We start from the raw sequence: 13,857 nt of genomic DNA, 5'->3' as shown, positions 1-13,857 counted from the left end.
CAGCCTATACATATGTGTACACACAAACACACACACACACACACACACACACAGAGATATTATTATTATTATTATTTTGAGAGGAAATGCACTCTTGTCTCGTCCTGTGAGAAGAAAGAGATCAGATAAAATACTTTTGGTGCTGTCTTTGGAAGGTCTCCCAAATGCACCCCATTCCCTCTCGCTGGGCTGGATCCTGCCAAGCCACAGGTGTCAGGAAACAAGATGGCGCCCCACAGCATAGGGCGCTGAGTGAGGGGGGCCAGGGGTGGGCCTTCACTTACTCAGAGACACTGGCTCCTCCGAAACCCAGACGTTGCCAGCTCCCTGGACTCAGGAGTTATAACCGCTTTCTTGCTCTGGGTTCTTCACTTCTTGTTGAGATCAGCTCCACATATTTTTCTGATGATGTCACCCATTCTGACTTCCTACATTTTGAAAGCTGATCTACAAGCAAAACCTTCCATGAGGCTAAAAAAAAAAAAAAGAAGAAAAAGAAGAAGAAAAGAAAGGTGTGCTGTGGGGAGATGGAGAGGAGGAAGAGAGAAGCAGTTGCCTCCTTATTTTGAGATTTGCTGCAGCTGCGAGTGCCACTCCCCAGCCAGTTTCCTGGCTGCAGAGGGAGGCCAGTGGCCGGGCGTGGGTGACGTCAGGGCCAGGCCTGAGTCATCGCTAGCGGCCTGGCTGCCCTGCCACTGGGAAGGGGACAAAAGGAACCTTTGATGTCCAGAGGCCCTCCTCTCAGCACACTCGCCTGTACGGAGCAGCAAGCCAGGAGAACATTCCTGCTGTCTCCCCACCCCCAGCCGCCCTTCCTACTTCCGGAACAGTCCCAGGCAGATTCAGCAAGGCCTCCCCAAGGGACATCACCCTCCTGCATAGCAGAGGCCTGGCCACTCTCTGTCAAAGAGAGAAGCAGAAGAGGGTGTTTCTCTGGGGATTTCTCACCTCTCCCTCTGGAATCCCCCTTTTTCTTTGTGGTGCTGCCTTAACCAGGGAGGAGAGGTGGTATTAAAAGTCATGTGGAAGGGCAGAAGGTGCTCTCGCCACATTCCCAGGGCAATGCCCAGTGGTCAGTGCCTTTGTTTAATGGCCCTGGGCCTCAGCTTCTTGCTCTCTGGGTACCTGCGTGAGCCTGTACCTCCTGGATTTAAGAGGGCACCACTCTTTAAAAAGAGTATTTATATCTTTGGGCCAGCATGGGACTCAGTAAATGCGTGATGAATGAATGTATTTCGATACGTTTAGATGATAATTTTAAAATAAAATATAGAAAACATATACTGAATACTTGCAGTGAATGTTTGAGCCTCTGTTCTAAGTGCTTTGCAAAGATTATTTCATTTATCATTATGATCATGACAAAGTTATGAGGTTAGGTACTATTATTGTTTTCAATTCTATAGATAAGAAAATGGACGCTCAGAAAGATGAAGACATTTCTCTAAAGTTTCACAGCTGGTTAATGGCAGAGCCTGGATTGTTTGATATCGGATCCTGTGTTCTGAACCACCATGGTCGGTGGCTGGAGTGAATGTGTGAATAATGACCAAGGGCAGCCTGGTTCAGATGAGCAAAGATAATGGTAATGATGGGGCTTGAAACCAATTGCACAAGGAAGGAATAGAACAATTAGGGATGATCTGTCTAGAGTAGTGGGCTTCATGTCCTCTTGATGGGTCAACACAAGGTCTGAGTCTTAGGAGGACACCCAGAGGGGTCAGAAGAGCACGTTCATGGTCAGGTCCAAGTAGGGATACAAAGCTGGGATGGGAAGACAAAGCAAGAGGGGTCTGGTAGTGTGTGGTGGATGCAGGCTGTGAAAGAACAGTGGACAGAGTACCTCAGAGGGCACAAGGCCCAGATTTGGCCCCCCTGGACTCGTGCGCATAAAAGGGGGGGCAGTCAGCGCAGCTAAAGGCCCAAGTCTGGAACAGGCAAGAAGAGACTACAGGGAAGAAAGACAAGATAGCTCTCAAAGACCCCAAGAGTTAGAGAAGGAGCTAGAACAATGGTGTGTTTCAAGGCCTAGGAGGAGCTGGAGGTGACAGGAAGAGCGCCGGACCTGCTGGTGGGAGTCACTGCCCTTAGCACTGCCCTATCAGGCATTGCTGCCTTTCCAGGGCAGAGTGAGAGGCTTGTCAGTGGCTGTTTTCAAGCCAAGATGAGGACGGCTGGAAAAAGAACATCTCCTTCTGGGGGCATCTGGGCCCGGGATAAAGATGACCTTGGAGGTAACTTCTTCTGGGGTTTATGATTTCATGGTTTGTACTTCTCCATGATTCTCCTACAGTAAATGTCTCATTCCAAGAGGAAGACAAATGCCAGGAATTTCCAGCCCCTTGCGGAAGTGGGGAGGGAGTCGTCGCTGGCCTCCTCACTAATGCCACTTCACAGTTGTCCTTCCACAGTGGTCATGAGACCCCTCTTCTGGGCTCAGGAGATCAGTGCCTCTGATAGCTGGGGACATGGTATAGTTACCTTGTTCCTGGGAGCTCTGCCAGTTGCCACTCTGAGGAATTACACTTGTGCTGTAGGGGTCTAACTCCCCAGGCAGGTGGAATGAGCAAAGGTGAATTTCAGAAGAGAGAAAGCCACATGCTTTTAATTAAAGGAGCAGCAACAACTGATCAGGGTCACTGTCAACGTCCACACACAGCCTGACCTTGAGCTGAGGAAAGCGCTTTAAGTTCCAGGCATTTTTGGCAGAAGCCTTGTTTATTCTTTCCTTGTCTCTTTGTAGAAAATGCCTCTGGGCACCTCCCCACTCTGCTTCCCCAAAGGCTTGGTGAACTTGCTTACTTCATGTACACAGGTAGTTATTTCTCTAATAAGATGAAGAGAGGCTGATTATTTTTTCAGTCTACCTTGTGGGACCAGGATAATGTGAAGAGAAAAGGAAAGGAAAGGAGAAATGATGAGTAAGCTTAAGTGAGATGCACAGACTGTATTGTGGGGTTTTTTTTTTTACATTTTTCATTTTTTAAATTTATTTGACAGAGAGAGACAGACAGCAAGAGAGGGAAAACAAGCAGGGGGAGTGGGAGAAGGAGAAGGAGGCTTCCTGGTGAGCAGGGAGCCGGATGAGAGACTTGATTCCATGACCCTGGGATCATGACCCAAGCCAAAGGCAGATGACACTCAACGACTGAGCCACCCAGGTGCCCTGCACTGTATGTTCTGAGGTTGCTTCTAATAAGATAAAATCATAATTGGGTGAAAATCTACTGGGGGACACAGAGAAGTAAATACAGTCATACCCCCTAACCTCTACCCCATCTAGAGAATTCTTCATTACAACAAATGAGGTTATAGACTCGTACTTAAAAAAATCAATAAATTAAACCTTTACACGTTCTAGGAAGTCTTTGAAAGACTGGTCTATACTTGCTGCCTCCAATTTCTCTCATCTCATTCACTTAATAAAATATAATTTACATACCTTAAGGTTAACCCACTTAAAGAGTACAAGGCAATGGATTTCAGTATATTTACAGAAATGTGTGACCTCTAATAGAATTTTAGAAGCTTTCTTTTACCCCAAAAAGAAACTATGTGTCCATTAGTAGTCACTCCTCACTTGTACACTGCCCCTCCCCGCAGTGCTAGGCAAACATTAATCTCTCTGTCTCCACAAATTTGTATCTTTTGGCCATTTCATATATATGGGATCACATGATATGTGGCCTTTGTATCTGGCTTCTCTGACTTAGCATAATATTTTCAAAGTTTATCCATATTGTAGAATCCATCCGTACTTCATCCCTTTTTTTAAGTTCATTTATTTTATTTTATTTTATTATTTTTAATATTTTTTTAGTAAGCTCTACGCCCAGCATGGGGCTTGAGCCCACAATCTGGAGATCAAGAGTCACATGCTCCACCAACTGAGGCAGCCAGCCGCCCCTGTACTTCATTCCTTTTTATGCCCAAATACTATTCCATCGTGTAGATGTAAACATTTTGTTTATCCACTTGCCATTTTTTACTATGATGAGCTATATTGCCATGAACATTCTAGTACACGTGTTTGTGTGGACATGTTTTTGTGTCTCTTCAGTAGCTACCAAGAAATGGAACTGCTGGGTTGTGTCATAAGGTGACTCTAGGTTTAACATTTTAGTGTATGTGCTGCCGAAGCAAGCTCTCTCTACCATTTTGAGGAGCCGTCAAACTGTTTTCCAAAGAGCACCATTTTATATTCCCACCAGGGACGTGTGGTTTCTCCACACGTTCTCAACACTTTACTTGACTATCTTTTTGAATCTAGCCGTCCGAGTGGGTGCGATGTGGTATCTCATCTTGCTTTGGATTTGCCTCTCTGTAGTGACTAATGATGTTGAGCATGATTCCATGAACTTACTGGTCATTTGTATGTCTTCTTGGGAGAACTGTTTGTTCAAATCCTTTGTCCATTTTTAAATTGGCTTATTTGTCTTTTTATTGTTGAGTATACATTCTGCATATAAATCTTTTTTTTTTTTTTAGATTTTATTTATTTATTTGACAGAGAGAGATCACAAGCAGGCAGAGAGGCAGGCAGAGAGAGAGGAGGAAGCAGGCTCCCTGCTGAGCAGAGAGCCCGACACGGGGCTCGATCCCAGGATCCTGAAATCATGACCTGAGCCGAAGGCAGCGGCTTAACCCACTGAGACACCCAGGTGCCCCTGCATATAAATCTTTTATCAGATATATGTTTTACAAATATTATTGCCTTGTCTGTGGGTTGCCATTTCACGTTCTTTTTGATATTCTTTGAAGGAAAAAGGTTTTTGATGTTGATGAAGTCCAGTTTATCAATCTTCTCTTACATCACTGTGCTGTGTGTATCACATCTGAGAAACTATTGTCTAACCCAAGGTCATAAAGATTTCTTCCTTAGTCTTCTTCTAATAGATTTATAGTTTTAGTTCTTACATTTAGGTCTATGATCCACTTTAAGTTCATTTTTGTGGTGTAAGGTAGGGATCCACAGTCATTCTTTTCATGAGGATATCCAGAAACATTTGTTGAAAAGACTACTCTCACAAGAACTCTGGACATCTAAAACTATTCTAAAATCAAAAACTTATTTTAAAAAATCGTTCATTCTTTTCCCCATTGAATTGCCTTGGCCCCTTTGTCAAAAATCAACTGACTATAAATATTTGTTTATTTCTGGACTCTTAATTCTATTCTGTGGATCTAGATGTCTGTTCTTACGCCAGCACCACAATGTTTTGATTACTACAGCTTTGACCTAGTGCTTTTTCAAGATTGTTTTGGCCATTCTAAATCCCTTGCATTCTTTTTTTTTTTTAATTTTTAAAGATTTTATTTATTTGAGATAGAGAGAGAGTGAGAGAGAAAGCACGAGCCAGGGGATAGAAGGATAGAGAGAAGCAGGTTCCCCACTGAGCGGGAGCCCCAGCTGGATTTGATCCCAGGACCTTGGGATCATAACCTTACCCACCCATGTGTCCCTGGATCCCTTGCATTTCTATCTGATTTCTAAGATTCTCTTCTCAATTTCTGCAAAAAAATTCTAGCTGGGATTTTAACAGAGATTGAATTCTACCTCTAGACCAGTTGGGGAGTATTCCCATTTTAACAATATTAAGTCTTCTTATCTGTGAACTGGGGAAACCTTTCCATAAATTTAGATCTTTAATTTCTTTCAACAATGTTTTATCATTTTTCATGTATAAGTCTTACATTCTTTTTGCTAAACGTTATCCTATTTTATTCTTAATCAATATTACTTATATTGGAAATAATCTTTACTCATGGACTTGTTAAGAGCTTGTACTTTGGATGTTGAAAGACCTAAGTATCAGTCCTAGCTCCATTCTTTTTTTTTTAAAAGATTTTATTTATTTATTTGACACAGAGAGAGAGAGAGAGAGAGAGAGAGGTATCACAAGTAGGCAGAGAGGCAGGCAGAGAGGGAGGGGAAAGCAGGTTCCCTGCTGAGCAGAGAGCCCCTAGGCAGGGCTCGATCCCAAGACCTGGAGATCATGACTGAAGCTGAAGGCAGAGACTTAACCCACTGAGCCACCCAGTCGCCCCATCCTGGCTCCATTCTTTATGCCTATGATTTGAATGTTACTTAACCTGTATCAGCCTCCTTTTTTTTTTTAATCTGAAAAAAAAGTTAATAATAATACCACCTGCTGGGTTTGTTATGCAGATTAAATACGATAATGCTTATGTAAGCCTACTGAGACTATGACCCACATGAGCCCTTCTCAGGGTGATATTACAATCTAAGAAACCCAGTCCAGTGACCAAAAAGTAATTTCAAATTAACTCATCTTCAATACTTGCATTTCTCAAGCTCCATACAGAGCTCCCTGCAATCTTTCTTAACATCCTTTCTCCTGTCCTGTCCAAACCCCTTATGCCCCACGGATTTCACCTCTCCTTCTTTGTCCCAAGCTCCCTAGAAAGCTTTTTCTCCCACTCTAACCAATCTAATTCTTCTACTTCTGTCCTGTTCTTCTGATAAGTGAGGGGGAGAAACTGGACAGGCAGAGTCAGAATTCTTTTTAGTGTGAGGAAAGAAAAGAAAACCAGGGAGTTCTCAGACTTCGCCACCACTCACATGAAATGCTTAGTGCAATGTTTGATATATAAGGGCTCAATAAACACTGGGCTTTTGTTTTTAATTTTAAAAAAGATTTTATTTATTTGAGAGAGTGCGAGCGAGAGATACCACGAGTTGGGGGGAGGAGCAAAGGGAGAAGCAGATTTCCCGCTGAGTAGGGAGCCCCACATGGGGCTCAACCCCAGGACCACAGGATCAGGACCTGAGCCAAAGGCAGAGGCTTAACCAACTGAACCACCTAGGAGCCCCTGGGTTTTTGTTTTTGGTGGTGGCTACATTATGCCCATCTATACTTTATAATGGAGTGGGGTTTAGATCATGACCTCTGAGAATACTGCTCAGTGGTCCATCCTCACTCATTTAGATGAATTTGGGATTATTGCTTTTCTTTCTTCTTCCCGAATCATTCCTCAAATAATCAGCCCCTAGAAAACTAAAAAAATTATTGTTGAGGCTCCCTGCGTAATGTTTGAAGGTCATGTCTCCTGTTTCCTCAGCCCAGCACCAGGACACTATCATCCCATAAAAACCTTTAGAACAGTGTTTTTAAAACAGCAGGTTAGTATCCTGACCCAATAATGGGTCAGAATTGGCATTAGTTTCAATTGACAAAATAAAACAGAACAAAAAAAAATTCAAGTACAAGACTTTTGTTTCAGTTTTATGCTTGTGAGCTGGGAATCTCTGTGAGACCTATTTGTTACTGTGGTTCAGAGTAAAAAAAAAAAAAAGTTTAAAAAAACAGTGTTGGAGTGGATCTTTCACTTTTGTTAAGCGGTTTAAGGAACTCATAAGAGCATAAAGGAACACCCCTCTAAGTGGCCTGTCCATTTTGATAGGCATCAAAACCTTAAGTACCAAGGATGAAGTTCCACCAGGGGGCATTGAGGTCTTTTTCTACACTTGATAACACTTGGTGGAGGTTTATTTCTGTTACCTCTGTGGAGCTACCCCGACCCCATTCCTCCATGCACTGTTGCCCCTGCTCTCTTAGTCATCACCTCCTCATGCTCTTCTGATACCTGCGAATCCACACCCTGAACTTGTACAGGGTTTTCTATTTTTTAAAACTCTTTCACACACACCATCTCCTTTGATTCTCACAGCTATCCCATGAAGTTGACAGGTCAGATCCAAACCCTTGCTTTACCATTTAACTCCATGTGTGACCTTAACCTCTCAGCTTAGCTGCTACATATTACCAGAAAGGTTAAGTGACCTGGACAACATCACACAGCCTGGAAGTTGCAGGACCAGGAAGAGAACTAAATCTTCCCCTCCTAGCCTGGTTGTCTCATGGGCTCTCCTCACAGAGACACATAACTTTTTTTTAGTAGTAATATTCACCTGACGGCCTTATAAAGAATGTTTAAAAAGCAAAGAACACTGTTCTCTTCCACCGTATCTAAAACCACTGACTTTTATGGCGCAAAGCACAAGACAAACAGCTCTACTTGCCTCGTGGATAAGGGCTATCACTCTCAACATCAAAGACTATTTATTAAAGGCCAGGCACTCTGAATCCAAGACAACAAAGTCCACAAGGAGAGGAAACAAACTTCCCCGAGTGCTTTGTTTTGTCCTTAGTGTTGCAGAGTGTCCCCTCTAGTGGCTCTGGAGGAAAACAGCTTCTGGGAAACATTGGTAGATTGAAAGCTGATGAAATCAGACAATGTCAGAGCTTCGATGGAACTTAGAGAACACTTGCTAATCAGTTTCTCATTAGCAATGGGACACACCTTGAGGTGTGTCCCATTGCTAATGAGAAACTGAGAAATTGAGAGCTAGAGCAGCAATTTCCCTTGGTTCTCAACCAGGGGAAATTCTGCCCCCAGGCAACCTTTGTCAACTTCTGTGTACATTTCTGGCTATCATTCGACTGGTGGGGCATGCTGCTATCATCAGTAGGTAAGAGCCAGGGATGCTGCCAAACATCCTACAGTAGGCAAGACAACCCCTCAGAACTGAGGAAGCAGCCTCAATGCCCCCAAGTCCTTCACTGCTGATGGAATGTCATCCCTGGGACTTAAGGGTTCCATCCTCATTCAAATGGACAGACCACCTGGAGGGTGGTTACTGCTAAGCTCTTATGAGTTATTTAAACACCTTAATTATCCGGCTCCAAATGTCAGTAGTGCTCAGGGGGATTGGAGAAAGGGTGTGTGATCTACCCAAGGACCTGAAGCCTTCCTCCTCTCCCCAAGCTTTATTGAGATGTAACTGACACATAACCAAGGGTTTGTAGCTTACTCATAGCTTTTGGCTTGGGCTATGTGCTCTCTTTTTATTTCTTTTAGAATGCTTTTATTAGAATTGTGAAAAAGTCAAATGTAATACATGCTCATAATTGAAAGCAATATAATAAAAGCCTTAAAAGACTTTCCATCACTCCTTCCCATAATCAATGTTAACAGCCTTGGTGGTTTATTAGGCGGGACTATATTAAAACCCAAATTTAGGTCATTTTTGACTTACTATTTCCTATGGTTAGTTAAACTTAAGATGTTCATCTACTTCTCCATGTGCACACCAAGACAAGCAACAAACAAACAAGGTTTCTTTTGACTTTGCTTATTATACAAAAGTTGGAATAACACACATTACTTTATAACTTGCTTTTTAAATTTAATAAATTGTGATTATCTCTTCAGATCCAAAAAAGAATGTCTTATGTGTTTACAAAAGTTTGGAATGGTCAGTACTGTGGGCTCCAAGGAGCTAATATGGTCTATGAAGGACATTAAATGACACTGAATCATGGGGCATGTGTTTTTAATATCTCTCCGACACTTGATATTTCACTCTTTCATAGAGAGCCAGGCTCAGGATTAGAATCCTTAGTAGGCCACATTATCTAACTAAGAATGAAAACATCCTTTTATTGTCTTTGTATTTATTTTTACAGATACTTTCTAGGCATAACAAGTAATACTGGTTTTCTGTTGACTGTGGTGATATGAAACTTCATTTCATGACAAATATACATGGATGGACTAACTGATTTTATGTGCCAACTTGACTGGCTCATGGGGTACCCAGATATTTGGCTAAATGTTATTTCTGGGTATACCTGTGAGAACATTTCTGGATGAGACCAGCATTTGAGTCTGTAGACTGAGTAAAGCTGATGGTCGTCCCCAGTGTGGGTGAGCTTCATACGATCTGCTGAGGGCTTAGATAGAACAAAAAGGTGGAGGCAGGGGGCATCTGGCCTCACTCTGCCTGACCGATAAGCTGGGTCACTGGCATTCTCCTACCATAAGACTGAGACACCATGGTCTCTCCTGATTCTCAGGACTACACCACAGACTCTCCTGGTCTACAGCTTGCAGGTGACAGAGCAGGTGACTGCACAGCCTCCACAGTCATGGAAGCCAATTCCCCTTAATAAATATGCTCTCTCCCTCTGTGTATCCTATTAATTTATGTACATATGTATCCTATTAATGTGTATATATAATGTAAATATGTATCCTAGTAATTCTGTTTCCTTCCTGGAGCCAGTTCAAATAAAATGTTTTAATGATATAAGATTGGTAGAAGCTTGGGTAAGAGTGATCTAACTCATTCTTGGTACGGCCCATCATAGGTTGTTCAATCATTCCATTCTGATGGACAAAGTTTTTTCCAGGTGTTTGTTTGTTGTTTTGCCATTACAGCATATTGTAATAAATACTCCTATTCTTATCCTTTCATACTTTTATTTCTATAAAGTAAATTGTCTAAGATGAAATTATCATTTCAATTTTTATTTTAAATTTTAATAGATATTTTCAAATCATTTTCAAAAAAGCTGAAGCAAGTCATACTCCAATAATTGATATTCAAGACTAAACATTCTCCCACATCTTTGTCATCACTGGATATTTTCACTTTTTTTTTTTTTTTTGAAAAGCAGTAGAGTATATTATATATATATCAATTATTTTGTTTAGTTTTTATTTAAATTAAGTTAACATACAGTGTAATATTGGTTTCACATGTACAATTTAGTGATAACAATGCTTATCTATAATACCTGGTGCTCATCACATCACTTTTGCTTTAATTTGCATTTCCCTGACTTTAAGAATAGTGGTTAAGAGCATAAATGGATGAATTGTATGGTGTGTGAATTATATCCCAACAAAACTGTTACTAAAAAGTTAATTACAAGTAGTAACACATTTTAAATAATCAGCAAAATGATTTTAAAAACGCACACTAATCCATACCCTGGATATATAATCCATATATTATAACATATAAAGATGTTATAAATATCTTTATAACCTTAATTTCTTAATTCTTTATAACCTTAATTTCTACCCATCTTGCAAGGCTAATCAACCTCCCTGAATGTCTCTACAAAGGAATTTGTAGGGATTACTGCTGAAGTTAATCTTAGATTGTGGCTCCTCTGGATGAAAATAAAACTCATTCATTCTAGAAAGAAGAAACCAAGTTCTCTACTGGGGAGGGAGGAAAGACCTCAGAAATAAATCACATTAAGTAGAGAAAGGATGTGAGAAAGGTGAATAAATTATAATCCAAATAATGGCCCTGGCCAAGCCATGTTAACTTCTCTGAGCCCTGCTGTGGCCTCTGGTTACAGGAATGATGATAACCCTGCACACAGATTTCATACCGGCTTGCCACAGGGCTGTTGCAAAGGCCAGAGGATTGTCTGCCAATAATGGTGACTTCCTGCCTCAGTGTGCCAAGCCCCCCATATTTGAAACCAAAGTAGTCCCCAGAAAACCTAGATGAGTTGGGTATCTTACTACCAATTGAGTTTTAAGGTCCAAAGTAGATTTTGGAGCACAGAAAGAAATACACACAGTAACATGTGACTGTATCAATATTCAGTTAATTTAAGTTAGAAAAATGTAAGCTTATAGTCACCCATAAACATAGTTGTCTTATTCATAAATATATATACTCAAAAGTATAAAAATAAGAATTGCTTTTTCTCACCATTGAACTAGTGTTCCATTAACTTATAAATTTAAAAGATTATAGTCCTCTAACAAATAACTATCTATATAAATTGAACTAAGTAAATACCCTTAAACGTTTAAAACAACATTTACAAATTTCATGTCAAAATACTTTCAGGCATTTCAGTTACCTCATAAAACAGTTACAAATTTAAGAAACAAAATTGCTAAATCCACACAATCAACAAAACTAAAAGGCAAAGGGCAAATATCCAAAATATATAAAGAACTTTTACAATTCAACACCCTAAAAACAAATAATCCAATTTAAAAATGGGCAGAAGACATGAACAGACATTTCTCCAAAGAAGACATCCAGATGACCAACAGACACATGAAAAGAGGTTCATCATCACTTACCATCAGGGAAATGAAAATCAAAACTACAATTACATACCACCTCACACCTGTCAGAATAGCTACACCTGTTGAAACAACAGGTGTTGGTGAGGTTGTGGAGAAAAAGGAATACTCATGAACTATTGGTGGGGATGCAAACTGGTACTGCCACTCTGGAAAACAGTATGGAAGTTCCTCCAAAAGTTAAAGATAGACTACCCTATGAACCAGCCATTGCACTACTGGGTATTTACTGAAAGAATACAAAAACACTAATTCAATGGGATATAGGCAGCCCTATGTTTATAGAAGCATTATTTACAATAGCCCAGATATGGAAGCATTCCAAGTGTCCATCAATTGATGACTCGATAAAGATGATGTAGTAGACAACTTCAATGGAATATTACTCAGCATAAAAAAGAATGAAATCTTGCCATCTACAACAACATGGTTGGAGCTAGAGAGTATAATGGTAAGCAAAATTAAGTCAGTCAAAGAAAGACAAATACTATATGGGTTCACTCAAAGGTGGAATTTAAGAAACAAAACAAAGAAGCAAAGGGGAAAAAAGAGGAAGAGAGAGACAAACCAAAAAAACACTTAAAAAAAATATTTTATTTATTTATTTGGCAGAGAGAGAGCTCACAAGTAGGCAGAGCAGCAGGCAGAGGCTGGGGGTGGGGTGGGGTGGAGGAAGCAGGTTCCCGCTGAGCAGAGAGCCCCATGCAGGGCTTAATCCTGGACCCTGAGACCACGACCCAGCCAAAAGCAGAGGCTTGACCCACTGAGCCACCCAGGTGACCCCTGATGGTTACCAGAGGATAGGGTGGTGGGGGGATGGATAAAATAGGTGACAGGGATTAAGGCATGCACTTATCATGATGAACACTGGGTGATATATGGAAGTGCTGAATCACTATATTGTACACCTCTAACTAATATAACACTATATGTTAACTTACTGGAATTAAAATAAAATTTTTGACTTTTTAAAAAATAACAGACACACACAAAGATACTATGTTCCTGTTATTTGAGCTATTTATGGTTTAGTGTTTTCTTACCGGCACCCAAAAGCTTGGTTATTGAGCACTCATATGATCCCATAATAGCAACTTACAGTTATGGCCTCCCAATAGTTCTCCCAGCCCCCTTCCACCATCCTGTATCCAGAATATTCTTCCTAAAGAACCACTTGGATTAGAGAATTCTGTCACTCAAGCCACTACAAACAAAAGAAGGTAGTCACAAAAGACCACATATTACATGATTCCATTTATATGAAATGTCCAGAACAGGGAAGGACAGAAAATAGATTCGTGGCTTTAGGCTTGGGACAAAGATGAGTTAGGGGGTGAAAGATAAAGGTTTCTTTTTGAAGAGCCCAGATGTCCACTGACAGATGAATACATAGAGAAGATGTGGTTATACATATATATACATGGACTATTACCCACCATCAAAAAAAAGATATCTTACCATTTGCAACAACGTGGGTAGAACCAGAGGCGATTATACTAAGCAAAATAAGTCAGTCAGAGAAAGACAAATACCATACGATTTCATTCTTATGTGGAATTTAAGAAACAAAACACATGGGGCGCCCGGGTGGCTCCGTTGGTTGGGCAACTGCCTTGGGCTTGGGTCGTGGTCCCAGGGTCCTGGGATGAAGCCCCACATCGGGCTCCCTGCTCTTTGGGGAGCCTGCTTCTCCCTCTCCCTCTGCTGCTCTGCCTGCCTGTGCTCTGTCAAATAAATAAATAAAAATCTTTAAAAAAAGAAAAAAGAAACAAAACACATGAACAGGGGGGGAAGTGAGGGAAAAATAAAATAAGACAAAAGCGGAGAGGGAGACAAACCATAAAAGACTCTTAACTATAGGAAACAAACTGAGGGTTGCTGGAGAGGAAGGGGTGAAGAGATGGGGTAACTGGGGGATAGACACTAAGG

At 41.0% G+C, this 13,857-nt stretch overlaps 1 protein-coding gene across 3 annotated transcripts in view; it reads right to left on the bottom strand.

The window, feature by feature from the left end:
* ZBTB38 (zinc finger and BTB domain containing 38) overlaps window positions 1-751 on the bottom strand; it is a 75,077-nt gene extending 74,326 nt beyond the window's left edge. For 2 of the 3 annotated variants that reach the window (XM_032852361.1, XM_032852363.1), the window contains exon 1: window positions 285-471. The gene's annotated coding sequence lies outside the window, so the exon portion shown is untranslated. Of the gene's footprint in view, window positions 1-284 lie in introns of all 3 variants that reach the window. The other variant, XM_032852359.1, reaches the window with a different exon arrangement.
* Between the last annotated feature and the right edge of the window lie 13,106 nt (window positions 752-13,857).

The sequence above is a fragment of the Lontra canadensis genome, unplaced genomic scaffold (genome assembly GCF_010015895.1).
Source record: "Lontra canadensis isolate GAN:19392208 unplaced genomic scaffold, GSC_riverotter_1.0 scaffold6, whole genome shotgun sequence".
In the NCBI taxonomy this organism is placed as follows: Eukaryota; Metazoa; Chordata; class Mammalia; order Carnivora; family Mustelidae; genus Lontra; species Lontra canadensis.
This window is presented reverse-complemented; position numbering and strand designations above follow the sequence as displayed.